We start from the raw sequence: 19,213 nt of genomic DNA, 5'->3' as shown, positions 1-19,213 counted from the left end.
AGTCCTGGAGTCCAAAGGTCAGAGAACCTGGAGTTCTGTAGTCCAAGGCAGGAGAAGGTGCTCCAGCTCCATGAGAGAGAGAATTCACCTTTCCTCAGCTTTTTTCTATCCAGGCTGCCAGCCAACTGGATAGTGCCTGCCCACAGTGAGGGCAGATCTTTCCCACTCAATCCACCAACTCCCATGCCAATCTCCTTGAGAAACTCTCACAAACACACCAAGAAATAATGCTTTACCAGCTCTCTACGTATTCTTCAACCCAGGCAAGTTGACACCTAAAATTAACCATTGTGTCTTCTAACTAAGTTTTCTGCTCTTGCTCCTGGTGCCTACAGTCTACTCTCAGAAGTACCCAGAGTGCTCCACTGCTTAAAATCCATTGCCTCTCATCTCTGAGAAAAAACAAAAACCAAAGCCCTTCCAATAACATTCAAGGCCCTACATGATCTGCCCTCATTATCCCTCTGACCTTCCCTCCTATTACTCTTCTACTTACTCATTCACTCCCCTCTTCCACAGTGGCTGCCCAGCATATACCTGCCTCAGGGCCTTTGCACCTGCTAATTCCTCCAGTTGAAATGCTCTTCCCCCAGAGATCCACATAGCTTTCTTCCTTAACTTTCAGGCTTTACTTAAATTCACCTTTTCAATGATGCCTTTCTAACCACTCTGTCCAAACTTACGCATGCCCTCACGCTGCTCCCCAATCCACACATATATACGTCCTGTCTTCATTTCTACTTTGGCTTTTTTCTTTAGCACTGATATCTATCTAAAATCCTAGATATTTTGCTAGTTTATCTCACTTACTGATAAAGAAGATTGTAAACTCCATGTAGGAATGAGCTTTTATCTGTTTTGTTCACTCCTGTACGCCCAGCACCAAGAACGGTTTTTAGCACAAAAATATTTGTTGAGTGAATGAATCTAAGATAATCTTAGCAAAATTCCAGAGAGAAATGTATTTTGCTTTTTTGTTGTTGCTGCACTGCAAGTCTGAAATTATCTTTTTGTTTTTGTTTTTAAACAAAATCAAAATCAATACTTTAGATTATATGCATAGCCCTTTAATTTATATATCTATCTTTTATAGGGTCTCACTTCAACCATATACTGTAGTCAGAAGTCTTACTTTTTTTTTTTTTTCATAGCTGGCTGATACAGGGATTGAACCCTGCACCTTGGTGTTATCAACACTATGCTCTAACCAACTGAGTGACCAGACAGCCCCTAGAAGTCTTACTTTGAAAGGTTTCTGTAGAAGGACATTCCACAATTCTCTCAGTAACTGCAGTATTTAATTCTCATTATCAAAATCTTTTTTTAAATTCCAGCCCATCTAAGACTTTTAGGCCTCTGTTTCAACCCATTCCCTTGTGTCTTTCTTCAGTGAAAGTGGGTGGAATTGGCACCGTTGTGAATTGTTCTCTTCTGCAAACTGAATCATTCCAGTTCCCCTAACACTTTTTGCAAGGTTGGGTTTGCCATCTCTTCCACCAGCAACTCTGTGGCTCTTCTGTCAGTCATGCTCAAGATCTGTATCCTTCTTAATGAGGAATTTTCTCTTGGGGCTAGCTTTGATAACTCAAAGACCACTTCAGTGAGACAAATGGAGAAAAACTCACACAAAAACACCAAAGGAGGTTCTTACCCAACCCATTCTTATTTTCCACCACAAACCTGCCTCATAATTAACACAATGAATGGCGTTTGCTTTATATCAATTAGGAACAAAATTTAAAAGTCATGTCAAAAGTACACACATAAATATCACATAAAGAGCTCCAGCCACACCATCGCCACCCTTGCTGAGGCTCCTATCCCCTTTTAACCTGGCTTCTGCAACAGCCAACTTAATAGTCTGTCTAACTACAACCCCTTCAGGTTCTCCACATGACCCACAATTACCTCAGGAAAAAAATCTAGATTCCTCAGCGTGGCATAAGAAGCTTTTGTTCTTTTCTTTTTTGGTCTAGCCTCTGCCTCCTTGTCCAGGCTAACTCACTGCCTCTGAGTCCCAGGCTTCGTCATTTAGATTCTGCTTTTACTGAACGAACTGAAATTTCCTGAGCACATCACAACCTCCCAATTCCTTATTTCCATTTTTAATGTTTTTTCTGACTAGGTTATCCCCTCCCGATTTATCTCACTCCAAATTATCTTGGGACGGGGGGATCTTTGAAGGGATTCAATATAGAAAACCCCTCTTCCTCATCTTGGTTCTGAATAAGTTGAAAACTAAAATAAAGAATGGGAGAACAAAATAGCACTTGGATTATGGTTGGAGCCCAGACAGGAGGTCACGGCTTTAGGTCTGTGAATCCAGCGGGGATGCTAATAAAGAACCCAGAGCTGGGCAGCTCACCAGCCTGCTGTGGCAGCACTGGGTGGGAATAAGCCTTCCTTGATGACCATGGGGACTGGGGAGAAGCACTATCATGTGTTCTCTCTGCAGGCAACAGATCCCAAGTGGAGGAAGAGGGAAACTGAGCCTGGAAAGTCCAGTGGTCTTTCGCAAAGTTACCAATTAGGAAAATCATTTTATTTTCACTGGGACAGAGTGAGTAAAGGGGCAGAGAGAGGGCAGGAATGTACTTTTTAAAAATTCTTCCTTATGGACACCAGAAGTGGGAGAAAGGCCTCAGGCCTCACACCATTGCTGGTTCCATTGTGTATCCTTCACTAACTTTTGCTGAGAGATTTGGAGACTCTTTCCCCTAGTCAATGGTTCTCAACGAAGAGTAATACTCTCCCCCAGGACATGTGGCCATGTCTGGAGACATTTTGGGGTGTCTCAACTGGGAGAGGGGGTGCTACCGGAAGAGGGGGTGCTATAGGAGAGGGGGAGCTTCTGGCATCTAGTGAATAGAGGCTGGGGGTGCTGCTAAACATCCTGCAATGCACAGGACAGTGCCCATAATAATTAACCATCTGACTCAAAATGTCAAGATGCCAAGGATGAGAAATCTTGCCCTAATTGTACACTGCCCCTAGTTTATACTCTCCCACTCTTATCTCCTCAAAGTCCTGAAAGACAGGGATTATGTGTTTTATTTTTGGATTTCCAGTGCCTCATAGATAATCAATAAACATTTGTTAAAAGATATAATAAATGAATAAATGAGTTGGGTCATAAACATTAAAACTATAGGAACAATAGTCAACCAACCCTCTGGATGACATAGGGACCATTTATACCTAGGGCTGCTAGTTTGGGGGCTGAATTTATGGAGTATATGAACTTCTAAAGTTCTGTTTAATGGGCCGGCCCATGGCTCACTCGGGAGAGTGTGGTGCTGATAAAGTTCTGTTTAAAATGATGTATGTTCATATTTGCATTTTTTTGAGTAGAGGGCCTAGGTTTTATCAGATTCTCAAAGTTTATTACTTCAATAATGTTAAAAACCACATTTAAGACACCAGTTAAAAATTATACCTTGAGAATTAGAGCATCAGCCCCTCTTTCTAGGAAAGGTCTAGCCACACCTGTCTGTCATGAAAGGATTGCCTTGTGGTTCTGACTCATTAACCCAAATTTAAGAACCATAAGTGCTTGTTTTTATGCCCAGAGCCTCCTGCCTTCAACTTTCTCATTGTCCTTTTACCCTTCATGACCTGTATGTCACAGTTGCTGGGCCGACAAATATTTTATCCTGAGCATTTCCCTAATCAAGCTCATTCTATTTTGTTTCTAATTACACATTTTGGCCAGGACCACATTAAACTTTAATAGTGACATTAGAAATTATCTGCCCACTTCAGTTGTCTTACGGATAACAAAACAGAGGCCAAAAAGGGTTAAGTCAACTGCTCAATATCAGGGAAACTGCAAGGGAGTCACAAACAGGTCTCTTTGGGGCAGGGTGAGTAGTGTGTGTTTTGTTTTGTTTTTTAGCACATAAGCTAATGTTTTAACTATCATGACTTCTTGCTTATTGTCCATATACCATCTTGCTTCTTAAGAAATTTTAGCTATTGTATGTAATAGAAACTGCCTGCCCTATCTTGAGATTTGATCATAACAACAACAGCAAAATAATAAGAAAGAAGGAGAGAAGAGAGAGGAAGGCGAGGGGAGGGAAGAGGAAGGTAGGGGAGAGAAGAGAATTATAGACCACAGTGTTACTAACTACTAATTACTGACCTTGGAAACAGACTCCAAAGAGTTCCTATAGTTCTCGGAAAATAAGAGTCACTGAAGATGTTCTTTCCTCTCTTAGCTGAAAACAGAACTTAGTACCAGAATCACAACCAGTCCCCAGGGCTGACGGTGCATTGAGGTCTTCCTTAGGCCAAACGAACTGAAGTCTCATCCTGTGAGTTCCAGAAAACTAGAAAGGCACGTATTATGGAGGCCAAAATATTGGTCAGGTAAGCAAGTACCTTAGGAGGGGAGTAGAACCTTGTCTACTACCAGAAAAAGGCATGTCTCATCACATCAGCTTCCTTCTACCTTTGCAATTAGGAATCAGCTTCTTTGACATGTTACAGACATATATAAAGAATTTCCTGTGAGAAAGAAACGTCTCTTAAGCCTGGCTTCTCTCTGTGTGTGTGTTTTTTTTTTTTTTTAAATCATTTTGGCCTTTTAGTAGCTATGTAATCTTCAGCTAAATACTTTGCATCTTTAAAACTTGGTTTCCTCATCTGAAGAAAGGTAGTAATAAGCGCAACCACCTTATAAGGTACATGTGGGATGCTAGGCTACTGCATGGAACCTAGTAAGCTTTTAGTAAATGCTAACTATTAACACTTAAATATTTTTAATGTGATTACTTTGGAGGATAGCAGTACTTCAGCTAACCATTACATTTTTTCAGTTTCTTAAGAAGTTAATAAATTCTGCTTGGAAATTGAGCTCTCCCTCTCACTAATTTAGATGAAACATCTTCTTGACATTTCAGATGAGCATTTTACCACTGAGTAAGAGGAGAATTTGGGGGTTTAATGTCATATTGGCAATCTACTAGTCAGTATCGGTGCTTAATTACCTGATTCTCCAATTGACCTGTGCAAAGAACTTTTAGTACATGGAGTGGATACATGTTGACTAAATTAATTTGAATTACAGCTTAGTTTTGTGAGTTACTTTTTGGCATTTGATGTTATTGATTTTCTAGAGTTGTGGGGGAGCAAATTGATACAGTGAAGTATTGACTGTGCAGAGAAATCTGTGTAAGGAGAAGGGAAAAATAAAAGAACAAACCAGCTCAACAGCCTTAATTGATTTAACTAGTGGTTAGACATAAAAATAAACCCTTTCAATTAAGTCTTAAAAAAATGTTTGCCTGATTTGGCTCTTTCAGGGTATATGTGTGTGTATGTATGAGGAGTCCTCAAAAAGGTCATGGAAAGGTTCATATTATCTTTTAATACAATTTTTACACCAACTTTTTGAAGTACATTTCTATAGTCCTATATTTCGGGGATTATGGGAAAATTTGTATGAACAATTAGACAACTAGGCCTGGGACTTTTTTCTCCTTTTGGGCTCCAGAATGCACAGTCTTGCTTATTACACTCTTAGGTCCTTGGCTCTATGTAGGTTTTCTGTCTTGTATTATCTTTAATTTTTTCACTTTCAACACTAAGGACTGCTCCACCAATAGCAGCCACTCTAACAGCCACTCTTATTAATTGCATTATGTCCTTGGATATGCACATATTTTTGAAAACTGTGTTAATATGTGTGTCACTTTTGTCATTCAACACAATATTTTTAAGATCCATTCATATTGCTGTATGTGCATCTAGGGTATTACTTCTAACTGCTATATGGAGTTCTAAATAATAAGTATTTGCTACATTTTATTTATACGTTCTCCTACTAATTGGACCTAGGCTACCTCCAATTCATTCTTATTACATCCCACCTCAAATGAACACCCTCATATGTCATTATTTATGGATCTGTGAGAATGTTTTCTGAGGTATAAACTCAGGAGTGGGACTGACAGGTCACCAAGTAGAGAAAAATGCATACAGATATAATTTATCTATGTTTATATACATACACATACATATATGTGTATATATTATATACACACACATACATATATGTGTATATATTATATACACACACATACATATATGTGTATATATTATATACACACACATGCATACATATGGTTGCCCCTTGAACAACATGGGTTTGAACTGCATGTGTCCACTTACATGTGGATATTTTTCAACCAACTGTGGACCAAAAATACAGTATCCTTGGGATGCAGAACCCACTCTATGGAAGACCGACTTTTGATATCCTCAGGCTTCATAGGCTGACTGCATTACTTGAGAATCTGTGGGTTTTGATATATGCATGGGGGGAGGGAAGGTCCAGGAATCAATCCTCCACAAACACCAAGGGATTTGCGTACACACACACACACTCATTTTTTTCTAAGGTGAGTATGATAGACTACTCTCCAGAATGGCCATTTCTGTTTCTGTCCCTACCAGCAATACTCTAAGATTTCTATATCCACTTGGATCTCACCGACACTTGATATTATCCTATTTCTAATTTTTACCTCTCTGATCAGTAAAACGTGATATTTCATTGCTTTTTCCCTCCTGACTAGTAGTGAGGTTGAGCATCTCATATATTCATCTTTTTGGATTTTCCACTTTGTGCTTAACTTCAATAGCAATGGCTCTTTTTCTTTTCTCTCTCTTTTTTTTTTAATTTCTAGGAGATCTCTCTTTATTCTAGTTTTAGGACTAGCAAATATTTCCATCCAGTGACCTCTCTGTTAGCCTTGTCCATGGTACTCTTCATGGAATTTTTGGATTTTGTTGAGGAATTTGCTTCCTTCATGGCATAATCATTTCTTGAGAGTGTTCCATTTGTACTTTAAGTGAATATATGTTTTTGTGTTTGATCAGTATAAACTTATACCCATCCATATTAGTCTATATTAGTTCAAATTTATTTGGTTGTTCTAATCTTTTAAATCATTGTTTATTTTTGACTCTTGGTGGGTTAGTTACTAGAAGTTATCGTAGAAACTCCAGCTTGCTAACCCTACTTTCAATAGTTTCATATCTGCCTAATAGGTTCATTCTAATCTTCCATTTCAACTTTTTTGAATCTTTTTATTTCAATTTATCTCTGCTTAAGACATGTTGCTCAGTCTTGTTCTTTCTTCCAGCCTGAACATTCATGCCTTTTGATTGATGAATATTTATCGTAATTGTTATTCTACTAGGACTTATTTCTACTATATAATTTTGTGTGTTCTTATCATTCTTTCTGCATTTTCTCCTGTTTTTATTCCCCGCTGTATCAGATTGTGCCCTGCATACACTCATTCTACCTTTTCCTCCACCCAGTCTTCGCTGCAGTGCTCAACTATTCATGGGTACAAACCTGACAGCACTCTGCCTCACCTGCATCTTGTATCTCTTGCTTCTTGCTTTCTGCCCCAAGGCTTATCTGAGGCAGCAGTGTGGTATGGAGTAGTTTATTCATCGCAGCTTGGAGGTGCGCATTTGCATCCCATGGGACAATATGCTTCCTTCTTCCAATCCTTGGGAAGACAATTATGAGGAACATGTTCCACAGCTCCGTACTGCATCTTTATGTTGGTTTCCCATCCTTTCCTTCCCTGTTTGACTCACCCCATCCCCCGCTCCTGCTTACTGAGATCACTTCCCAAAATAAACTATCTATATGTAAGTCCTTGTCCCAGATTCTACTTTTTGTGGTTATCCAGGCTAAGACTCCTAACTTCCTTAGAAATACGGAATTTTCTTCAACTTATTTGAAAGTTACATGCTATATAGCTTTATTTTTTGTTGATAATTTATTGAACTGATGTTTTTATCATCAATCCCATGAGCTAAGAATATCTGTAACTACTACTCTCTCCCCTCCAAAAAACAAAGGCAACTTAGCATTTGCTTTTCTCTGGTCACTCTGCTTCTGGCCATTTTGGTATCACATAGAATGTTAGCTTGGAATTATATTAGTTAGATATATCTTATTTCTCTTCCTGATCCTTGTATTTTAATTTTAAATCAAACTTTATTCCCTAGGTATCTCAAATCATCCTCTGAAATTTATTTCTTTTCCTGCTGGAAATATTTGCCCAAGTGTATATTTTAAGAGAACCTTATGTTTTAAATTTTCTCAGCTTTATATCACTGAGAATATCACAAAACACTAAGTTCAAAGATAATTTCCTTTAACACTATGTATTAACCAGTAATGTAAATATTACTCTATTATTTTCTTCCATCTAGGGTTGCTGTTGAGAAATTTGATAATAATAGCCAACACTTACAGAATGCTTACCATATGCACTAGAGTGTTCTCATAATTTACATATATTAACTCATTTAATGTCCATAATGGTGATCTCATTTTTGTTCCTTTGTAGTTATAATCCCCTGTCCCATCTTCTCCCCCTCCCCATTTTGAAGGCTTGTAGAATTTTTCTTTTCTCCTTGATGGTTTTAAATATTAATATATCATGCCTAGTCATGATTTTCTTTTTCATTTATTCTATTAAGCAGTCCATAAGTCTTTTTAATCTAAGGTCTTATATATTTCTTTCATTCTGAAAAATTCTTGTTTACTACCTCCTCAATTATTTTCTTTTCTCTATTTGTTTATTTCCTCTTCCCAAGACTCCTGTTATATAAAACTCAACTTAAAAAAACAAAAAAACTTCCATCTTCTATATCTCTTACCCTTCCTTTTATATTGTTCTGCCTGCTGCTTCCTGGGAGAGTTCTCTATCTGATTTTACAATTCACTAATTCATCTTCAGATATACTGAGTTCTTTATTCCAACTCTCATACTTTGATGCCTAGTTTCTTTCATTGGTTCGTTCTTATGACAATTTCTGTCTCTTTTGTGTTCTTACTAATCTCCCTTATTTCCTTCAGAATTTTTATTATGCTTTTAAAAATTTTTTGTTCTATCTGCTACATTAATAGAGCTTTATCTAGTACAGATTGTTCAGTTTATCTTTTTTCATAGTGCTTGTACCTCAAAGAATTGCTACCTTGGCTGGTAATGTTTCTAAACTGAAGCAGCAAAAGCCTAGGTCCTATCTGTACCCATCAGAGTGTACTTGGCATGGGGGAGGAAACGCTTCTCAAGGAGAAGGATGTTTCTGGTGTTATATTTCACCATCTATCACTCACTCTTCTCGTTTTCCCCACCACCGACTAGACAGCCTGCTTTGAAATCTTCCTATAGCTGTGGAATACTCTCTGTTCAGAGCTGCCTCTCTTGACTCGTAATCGCCTATCCCGTGGGATGAAAAGGAGAAGGGGAGAGGGAGAAAAGAAGGCTTCGGAGCTGTCCTCCCACATGTTTTTATTGCTTTCCATGCAGGCCAGAAAGCTCTTCCCTGGCTGACTCTGATCCAGGGCACAGGATGACTCTGCCCTGGGCCTAACTCCCTGTTGCCACAAGAGCTTCTCACTGTTCCTGTCAGGTTCTCAGATTTCTCAACCTTTTTATCTCTCTTTTGGCATCCCCAGGGGTTAGTTAAGGGAAAGTCAGCATCTAGAGCTAGTTCACTCTCTCTACAGGACCAGCCAATGACTTTCTGGAAACTCCTAACTGTATCCCAGTCCTCACTTATATGATGTGCCTAAGCAAACATGTCTGCCCTGAAAGATGCTGAGGCTGAGTCTTTCACTTAGAAAGCTCTACAGTGATACAGGAGGGTATTTCACAGACTTGAGGTGGCAGTTTTGTGCAGAGATATGTGGCTTTTAGAAAGAGCATAGCTAGGGCGAGACAGCATGACAGGCCTTGACAAGTTTATGTACCTCAGCCTTATTTGTTGGCCTCCAGTAACACTATAAAAATGTCATTCCTTTCCTCTTTCTTTCCTTCTTTCCTTCTTTTCTTCTCTCTCTTTCTCTCTCTCCTTTTTTTCTCTCCTTCCCTCTCTCCCTCCCCTTCTCTCTGCATGGAAAATAATCAGAAGCTGTTTGCCCACAGCAATGTGAATCCACACAATGGGGTGCAGGTAAAAGCGGATTTGCAGCAGGAAATTTGGAGGAAGGGTAAAAAGAAACACTTTCCTCCACAGTCAGAGGATTATGTCTAGACAAGGATGACAGATTTGACTCTGAAATTAAAATGTTGCAATGCAATTTTTCCAACAACAGAAGGTGATTCTTATAAGCAAAGTAATATATGGGTCTTCTTTGCTTTTCTAATGATCATGTCTCCTGATTTCTACCATTAATGTGTTTCTTGCCAAAAGCAAGCCAGATAATTGAGTTAAGCCAGATTAGTCACTCCAAATTACCTATAGTCTACAGAAGAAAAAAAATTACCAGAAATCTACAATCAATTTTTATTTTCTCCCAAAGTAAAAATGTGCAGGGATCTATTCAGAAAATGTTATTTTATTTGCATTCTGCATTTATGTAAATCCACAAGAATAAATGGTTTTCAATGACATCATCCTCCCTCCTTTGTAAGTAGATAATAATTGACGGGTACACTTTCCAAAAGAAGGATTTCACCAAATAAGGGGCTTTGCGAATGCAAATGCACGAAGCGGCACGCACGATGAATAGAAAAATAAATTTCCCCACAAAAAGGAAAGAATACACCTAAGGAACTGCTTCTTAAGAATAATAATGTTATTCATTTACTTCAGGATTTTTTGTTCAGATATTCCCCATATATTCAATAAAGAGAAATGGTTTTCAATCCCTGGTCCAGCTAATAAATTTGAGATGGGAATGGAGAGAGGCCAATAATCTTGCCTTCTGATAAGCCCCCCCGCCAGGTATCAGTCCTCACCCTCCACCTAGACTCTTCCACAGTCAGCGGGGAAAAAGGAATCATCCATCTATAACTCATAAAGTGAATTTCCCTGGGCTTCAAAATGCACCAAATAGCAGGGACTGCTCCAGGAAGAAAACAGTACATGAAGGTATTGTCTGTCAAGACAGAATAAACACTAGGGACTGTTTATGCTAATGGGAGCAATTTTCCTAGTGTTACACAGAACTAGAATCCAAAGCTTTATCAGCAGTTTGGCAATAACGTATTGATTTGTCTTTCCCTTTTGACATCACACAGACTTGCCATCACACAATGAGCAGACTGAAGACCACTGTACTGAGACACTTAGAGATTACTAAAGATTTTCCTGCTACAGAATCTAATGACAATTACTTCATCCTCTTCTGCATTGACATATCTTAATATTTGATACTGTTGAATACACACCATACTTCTGAAATAATACCTGACATTTAGTAAGAGTTAAGTATATGTCATGCACAATATTAAGCATTTTGCATGCATTAATCTTTGCATATTTCAAATGACCACATAAGGTAGGAGCCATTATTATCACTATTTAAAAAATAAAGTAGTGGGGTCCAAAGAGGTTAAGTAATTGCTAAAAGTTCCCCAGTAGCAGAGGAAGGAGTCAACTGTAGGTCGTGTTGACTCTAAGCCCATGCTCTATCCACCACACTGATACTTCACACAATATGCTTTTGTCCCTTCTCATTTATGATCCCGCTTTCCTCCTTACACTCTTTTCCCCACCCCTTAATTTTGGGCATTGTTAGGTCCCATTTTTGGCCCTCTGCTCTTCTTCCTCTCCACTCTGCTTCAGGACTTTTCCAGAGTTGTATTAGTCATCTCAGGCTGCCATAAGAAAATACCTTAGACTGGATGGCTTAAATAACAGAAATTTATTTTCTCACAGTTCCAAAGGCTAGAAGTCTGTGATCCTAGTGCCAGCAGGGTCAGGAGTTAGGGCTTCTTGGTTTGCAGAGGTCACCTTCTCGCTGTGTCCTCATATGCCTTCTCCAGGATGCATGGGTATGGAGAGAGAGAGCTCTGGTATCTCTTCCTCTTCCTGTAAGGCCACCAATCCTATCTGATTAGGATCCCACCCTCATGACCTCATTTAACCTTAATTATCTCCTAAAATCCCTATTTCTAAATCCAAGCCCGATGTCCATCTCAGACACATGGAGGGCCAGGGCTTCAACATATGAATTTGGGGAGACACAATTCAATATGTAGCAAGTTATGACCTAAAATATCCTCTGTCCTCTAATTCAAGCTCTTCTCATCAGTAGCTTCCAATTATACCTTTCCCCGTGAATCTTCCACTACCACTTCAGATTTAACAAGTCCAAAGTTCAGTCTTTCATTTTCTCTGCCACAGAAGTGTCAGCATTTCTTTTACTTTAGGATCAAAATTTTGGAGGAATTTACAAACCGCCTTTCTCTTTCAACCCCAGAGTCTGTTATTAAGAACTATTCATCTGTCCTTCAAAGCATGTCTCATAATCACTCCCTCCTTTCTTTCTACACCACATTACATCCTTACCTTTGTATCAGTTACTATTGCTGCATAACAAAACACCCCAGAATTCAGTCTTAAACCAATTATCTATCATTCATCATGTGTTCATGGGCTGGCTGGGGGTTAGCTGATCAAGGGGGGCTTAGGATGGGGCTCAGCTTCTCCTCAGCTCTCTCTCAGGCTAGCCTAGATAGCTTCTTCTTTTGGTGATAGTGGGAGCAAGTCCAATCACACAAGTCCTCCTCCAGTTTTTGTTCACATTGTGCCAACTAGCTTTTCATCAGCCAAAGCAAGTCACATGACCAGAACCAAGGGGTAGAAGGTGTGGGGTAGGAGGGAGAGAGTAAATATTTGGAAGAGTAATTTAACCTATCACATCTTCTTATCCATCTATGATGGCAAATTTAACCCTTAAGCAGCTTTTTTTATGACTGCAGTATCATCTTTGTCCAATGTTTCCTGTATATACTTCCCAGATTCATCTTCCTTAAACACCACTTTTATGATGACATTTATCTTCTCTAAAATCATGAACGGGTCACTATTTCCAACTATACTGTATCTAAAGTACTTTTCCTCCTTTTCAGAACCCTTCATAATTTGGGCACGCTCCATTTCCTCATCATATGTTTTCTACTCTAATCAGGCCAGACTCTTTAATAATTCATGAACATCCTTTATCAATCCTCATTTTGGCACATTTGTCCATACAGTTCTTCTTACCCCAAATGCACCCTTCTCTCCCCAGACCTGATTACATCTCCTTCACAAAATTTCTCTAGGTAATTTTTCCTCACTTATCTCCCTTTTATGCTGTTGAACCAATGTGTTACTTTTCCCAGGGGAGAATTTTTTGTTCGTTTATTCATTTAACAAAATTTTATGTAGTATTTAGTAGGTGTCAGCATTGTACTAAATGTTGGAGATAACACAATTTAAAGGACCCAGTCCATGACCACATTCTGGTTGACAATCTTTGGGAAAGATTATCGTGTGATAGCACTGCATAAGTGTGAATGAGGGTACACAGGAAGGGGTTTTAATCCAGTATTAGGGGACTATGAAGAGGTATTTGGAGAACAAGTTGTCTCTGGTTAAATGTGTGTGATGAATTAGTTATTCAGATGAAGAGGGATTAGCAGAAAGCATTCAGGGTGTAAGGAACTAAGGCAAGCGAGAAAGAGGCAGCATGTTTGGAGAGCTGCCCATAATTCAGTATATCTGGAGAATTCCATGTGAGACAGGAAGAGGAGGGAAATAAGGCTGGAGAAGAAAGCCTTGTATAATGAATTTGAAATCCACACTGAGAGCAGCAGGGAACTAGTTAGTATGCTTAAGCAAGGGCATGGCATGATTAGATTAGTGTTTTAAAACATCATCTGCAGACAATGGATTGAAGGGTGTCAAGAAGAGAAGCAAGGAGACCTGTTCAGGAGGCTGTTGTAATAATCCAGGAGAGTGTGGATCAAATTAAGATAGCAAAGAAAAGTAGATGATTTCAGAGATATGTGAAAGTGGATTGACTAGGACTTGGCTATTAAATGACAAAATGCATGAGAGGGAAAAGTGCCAAGGCTGTGCACAGGTTTCTGGTATTGGCAAAGTAAGTGGTGGTGCTACAAATTTGGGGAGCCTGAGAGGAAGGGGGAGAGAAATGAAGAGTAGGGAAGGACAGGATGAACAGGTAGATGATGGGGGGTGGGGAGGATGTCACACCTTGATGCGTTTTAAAGAATGATACCTGTTTCAGAGATCACCAAGCAGGCAGGAAGGAGGATCTTCTGGCACCTCTGATATCACTCTAAATAGTTGGCCACATATCTTGCTCATGAACCTATGTTCAAACCACAATGGGCCTAAAAGGAGTGTTACAGTCCAGTGTCTGAGATCCAGATTAACTCAGTTGTAGTTACCACAGGTGGGGCACAAAACTGATAAAGTTAAGACTATGGGTCTCTTCACTCTCTTCTTATTGGATTTAGAATCATGGTAGTTGCAACAATTCCTCATTCCACCATACCCTTTGATGGAGTTCCTGAGAGATGCAGCTCACCCCCACTCATCTGATGATGCCAAACTAATAGTGCTCTACTAAGCAAGTAAAAGAACTAAGTCCAAAAAAGTTAAAATTGGCTTTGCGTTTTAAAAAATTTATATTTCTTTTGAGGAAACTGAAATAATATTTATTTTTTTGTATCTTGAAATATAAAATTTCATTTGCTGGAAGAATGTTCAAAATATATAATGGATCTTAAAAATGAAAACAGACTTATAGAGTTTTTATCTTAATATCAGTGATATTGGAAGGTTGCTCTAGAAGGAAAACAGTGCCCATAGAAATAACAGCTACATTTTCAAGGAAGAGAACTGTGTATTTACTTGATGGTTTGCAATGTATTCAATTACTGGTTGGGTCAGCAACTCAGGCCCTTAGCAGTGAAATAGTCTATTACATTACCTAACACCACCCCCACCGCTCCAACTAGGGTAGGATTCTTCTATCTGGTATGTTCATAAGAACTCTGTTCAGTCTAGTTTTAAAGGTGTTTAGCTTGGGGCTTTAATCACCTCCTTTAGAAGACTCTTTCCTACTATCATAGGAAGTATGTCCTTAAGGGAAATTCACTGATACTTAACCCATATTTTACTTGTTATAATTTCCTATTACCCTAATGAATACCTTTCTTTGAGTCTTTCTTTGTGACTCATCCACCACGTATCACCTCTTCCTCTCTGGTGTTTTTGCCATTCAGATCCCTTGCATGTGGAAGGTTATCCTGTGTCTCTAGTCAGTCTTAATAGTTAGGAAATGTTTAAGCCTGTAGAACTAATAAATCAGCTCAACATATAATTAGAGGCTTAACTCCATGAAGAGAAGATGTAACCCATTTGTTAATAATATCACTTAGGTCTTTTGAAAACATTCTTGCCTAAAATAACTGAGTCAAATTAGGAACTGGCCTTAAACAAAATGTCAAAATAATGGCCTTCTAGGACATAATGAGCCCTATTTCTTCACTGAAAATGCAGAGCTAAGAATGCTCTGTAGATCTCTGTCAGTTATTCTAGAGGCAAGTTGACTCTTAGCTTCTCCAAAGTTGATTAATATTCAGATTTAATAAACATCACCATTTGCTAGATGCTTTCATTTAATCCCCCACATTATATCATTTTATATTTGACTACACCAAGGCTAAGAGAGGTTAGGTAACATGTCCAACACCACACAGTAGAAAGTGACAGACTCGGTATATGCACCCAATTCTTCTGACTCCAAATTCTGAGCTCCTTAAATGTCATTCACCTGATCATGAGACAATAAGGTATTACTTAGTGGGCTTGAGTCTTTCTACCACACCACAAGGCCTTGGCAACATATCTGCTTCATATCTTTTATTGCACTGTAAAGCTTATGGGCATAATAACAAGAGTGTTTATGGTTGTATAAGAGCCATGGAATTCATATTCTCCACCTTGAAATAATCCATGCCTCTCTGTTCACTCCATATTACCCCTTTTTATATTCTTGTACATGTGGTCCTATAACAACCACTTCACTGGGTATTCCATTAAAGTACCAGCCCAGGCCAGGAAAAGATGAAATGAAGACAAGGTAGGAGTTGCTCTAAGTTCTCTCCCCATCGCCATCTCTGGCTCAGCCTTTCCTGGGTTCAAGAAGAAGAACACACTCTTCTCCATATAGAGCAGAAGAGAATCATTTTTTTCTAACTCACTCCACTTGCAACCCATAACTTCCAGACACCTATCCCTCCTGCTTCTCTGACTCCCAGAAGAGTGGAGATTTGTTCACCTCAACCTACCTCATATTAAGCATGAGGAAAAGAAGGGTAGAATCCTGGCAGCTCTTCTTCTGGAGCTGACTTTGGGTCTGGGGTGGAGGCTCAGAATCAGGGAGGTGCTGCTTCTTCTCCCTTAACCTTCGCAGTGAAGTGCTTAGAATCAGATTAGGGGTGCACAACTCTGATGCACTAAGCCCATGTGGTCCATGAAAAGGTGGGGAGGGATCTGATCAGGCCTAACCAGGGAAAACCAGTCTTTGCCAGGGAAGCAGTAACCAGATGTGCTACAGGGTCAGCCCCCATTCCACTAAATTTTTTCTTATCGAACAACCCCCCAAAAGGGATTCATATGAAAGAAACTCATAGTATGGCTAATTTTGTATTCAAATACAAATCACTTATAGAAAAAGTAGAGTTGTAGCATATTTAGAGATTAATTTTTTAGAGAGAAGGTACATATAGTCAAAATTGGTCATTAAAATACCTTCAGTGTCCCACAGTAAAGAGCAATTGTGGTTCCAACTACTTTCCCTCTGTCTTTGGATCATATTTCAATTTCTTTAATATAATATCCAGATGAAGTAGTTGGCTTACATCTTGGGACCTTGTTATATGAAAAATACATACCTTTAAACACTAGAATCACACTTGGTATGGCAAGACTTTGGGACAATGAGAGGCATGAAAGAAGTGAGGCAACCTAAGAGAAGAACAAGCCCATGGTTCCATGTCATGCTTACTCTAAGGCCTACACTCAGTGAAGGGAATGTCAGGTAGAATTGCTGCTTCTCCATCTCTTTCTTTCTGTACACCTATTTTTGTCCCGTGTATGTACAGTTGCCTTCTCTTAAGTTAAATGCACACATGATGTAACTTCCCTGCATACAATATAGGTTTACATTATTGTTGGCCACCAAGACACCACATTAGGGTAACCCTGACAACTTAATGAAATTAACAATCAATATTCAAACTCATCATGGTGATTGAAGTCTTAATATTTTATTTTAATTTTTTACACTTCTTAAGGTCATCAAAACCGAAAGTAGGACTTGGGAGATCTAGAATTAAGTAGATTTAAGGTACTACTGGAAATTGTGGTTCCCTCATGACTATGGTGCTGGTATTCTATTGACATCTGGGTAAACATAGGAACTGTGTTCCTCTGCTCCCATAAGATTTCCATAGCATTGGTTTGCAGCTGTTTTACAATTGCTGACATTTACATGATTAATTAAGATTGATGGTCAGTTTTAGTACTAACATCGTGCTTATAATTCCCAAATCTTGAAGTTTTTGTTTATAAGTTTGGAGGATTTGGAAAGGGAGAGTGTATTAGTCCATTTTGTGTTGCTATAACAGAATACCTGAGACTGGGAAATTTATAAAGAAAATAAAATTTATTGCTTACAGTTTCTGAGGCTGGGAAGTCCAAAGTCCATCTGGTGATGGTGACAGCAACCCAGGGGACTCAAACTGCAAAATGGTGGAAGCAGAGAGAGCAGAGACAGACTCTCCTCGTCTTTCGAAGCCCTCAGAACCACGTCCTGACCACCATTTTTATATATCTATAAAATCTCCTAAATATGTATATAATTTCTAAGTATATGTAATCTCCAAATTATATATATCCAAATATATATATTCTATATATATCCAAATATATATATTCTATATATATACCCAAATATATATATTCTCTCTCTCTCTCTCTCTCTCTCTCTATATATATATATATATATATATATATATATACAAAATACTAGTACTCCTCAAAACTATCAAGGTCATCAAAACCCAAGAAAGTCTGAGAAATTGTCATAGTCAAGAGAAGCCTAAAGGAGACATGCTGACTAAATGTAATGTGGTTTTCTGAATGGGAAAAAAAAGAACATTAGTTAAAAACTAATAATATCTGAATAAAGTGTGGACTTTAATAATGATGTATGGATATTTGTTCATTAATTATGGGGAATTAGGTGTGGGGTATATGGGAATCTCTGTACTATCTTCATAATTTTTTAAAAAAAATTAAAACTGTTCTAAAAAAGAAAGTTTATTTAAAAATGACTAAAACAAAAAGCATGTAAATAGGATTTTGCTTTGAACAAATTCCTTAAAATGTGCATTCTCCTTCTCCTGTTTTCATGTTTTTCAAAAATCTGAGAGAGCAAGACAGCATTTTTTTTTTTAATTCACAGGAAATGTGTTTATCAGGAAAAGTATAAGTTAGCCTTGTCCCATCTTGCCTTCTTGAATAGAGATTAAGAAATTCAGGACTATTTTTCTTTAGCTTTGTTATTGATTAATTATGATCTTAAAACACTTATTTTACATTTGTAAAATAGATAAAATTCTACCTACTGGCAGGCTTACAGTCGAATTGAAATGAAATAAATAAACAGATAGTACACAAAAAGAATTTCTTTAGGATTAACATTCTAATTTCAGAGCTTTTAAAAATAATCAATTTTAATTTATTTCAAATCTGACCAGAAGATTTGACTTTCCTGTCAACAAAGAGGCCTATAATAATTTTATTCCTTTGTTGGATTTTCTTCACACAAATGAGCACGCATGTAAACTTTGCTTAAATACCAGGACATGCTGGCACAAGTTGGGGGCAGAACTGCATAGACAGTCCACACCCTGGCTGCTGCTCGGTTCTTACAACCCAGGACACAGTGTGACCCAGCTGTGCAAGTCACTGTTTCATGAATCAGCCCCTCCATGTGAAAACGTCCTTGGCAACCTGGCAGTGCTAGTCTAAGGTGAGGGAAGTGATTTCCAAGGGAGAAGACATCAAGGCTACCACACATAGGAACTTGCTCTGCCCAGGACACGGGGAATTTTGCTTTGCTTGGAATCGGCTCCAGAATTCAGAATTAAACTAACTACAGCATGCTTTCCTAATATCTTTAAAACGTGTGCTTTCGTTAAAACCCTCCATGCTGGCTTTCCTATTTGTGTGTGCTTTGCTTCCTCACCACTCCTGAGCCCTTAGCACACCATTGCTTGGCCTCTTTAGGTAATGTGAAGCACAATGAGGCAATCAGCTGTAAAATTCAGTCACAGGTGTGTGTGTAGAAACAACCCCACGT

This window comes from Cynocephalus volans, chromosome 6, assembly GCF_027409185.1.
Source record: "Cynocephalus volans isolate mCynVol1 chromosome 6, mCynVol1.pri, whole genome shotgun sequence".
In the NCBI taxonomy this organism is placed as follows: Eukaryota; Metazoa; Chordata; class Mammalia; order Dermoptera; family Cynocephalidae; genus Cynocephalus; species Cynocephalus volans.
Note: the sequence above shows the minus strand (reverse complement) of the source record.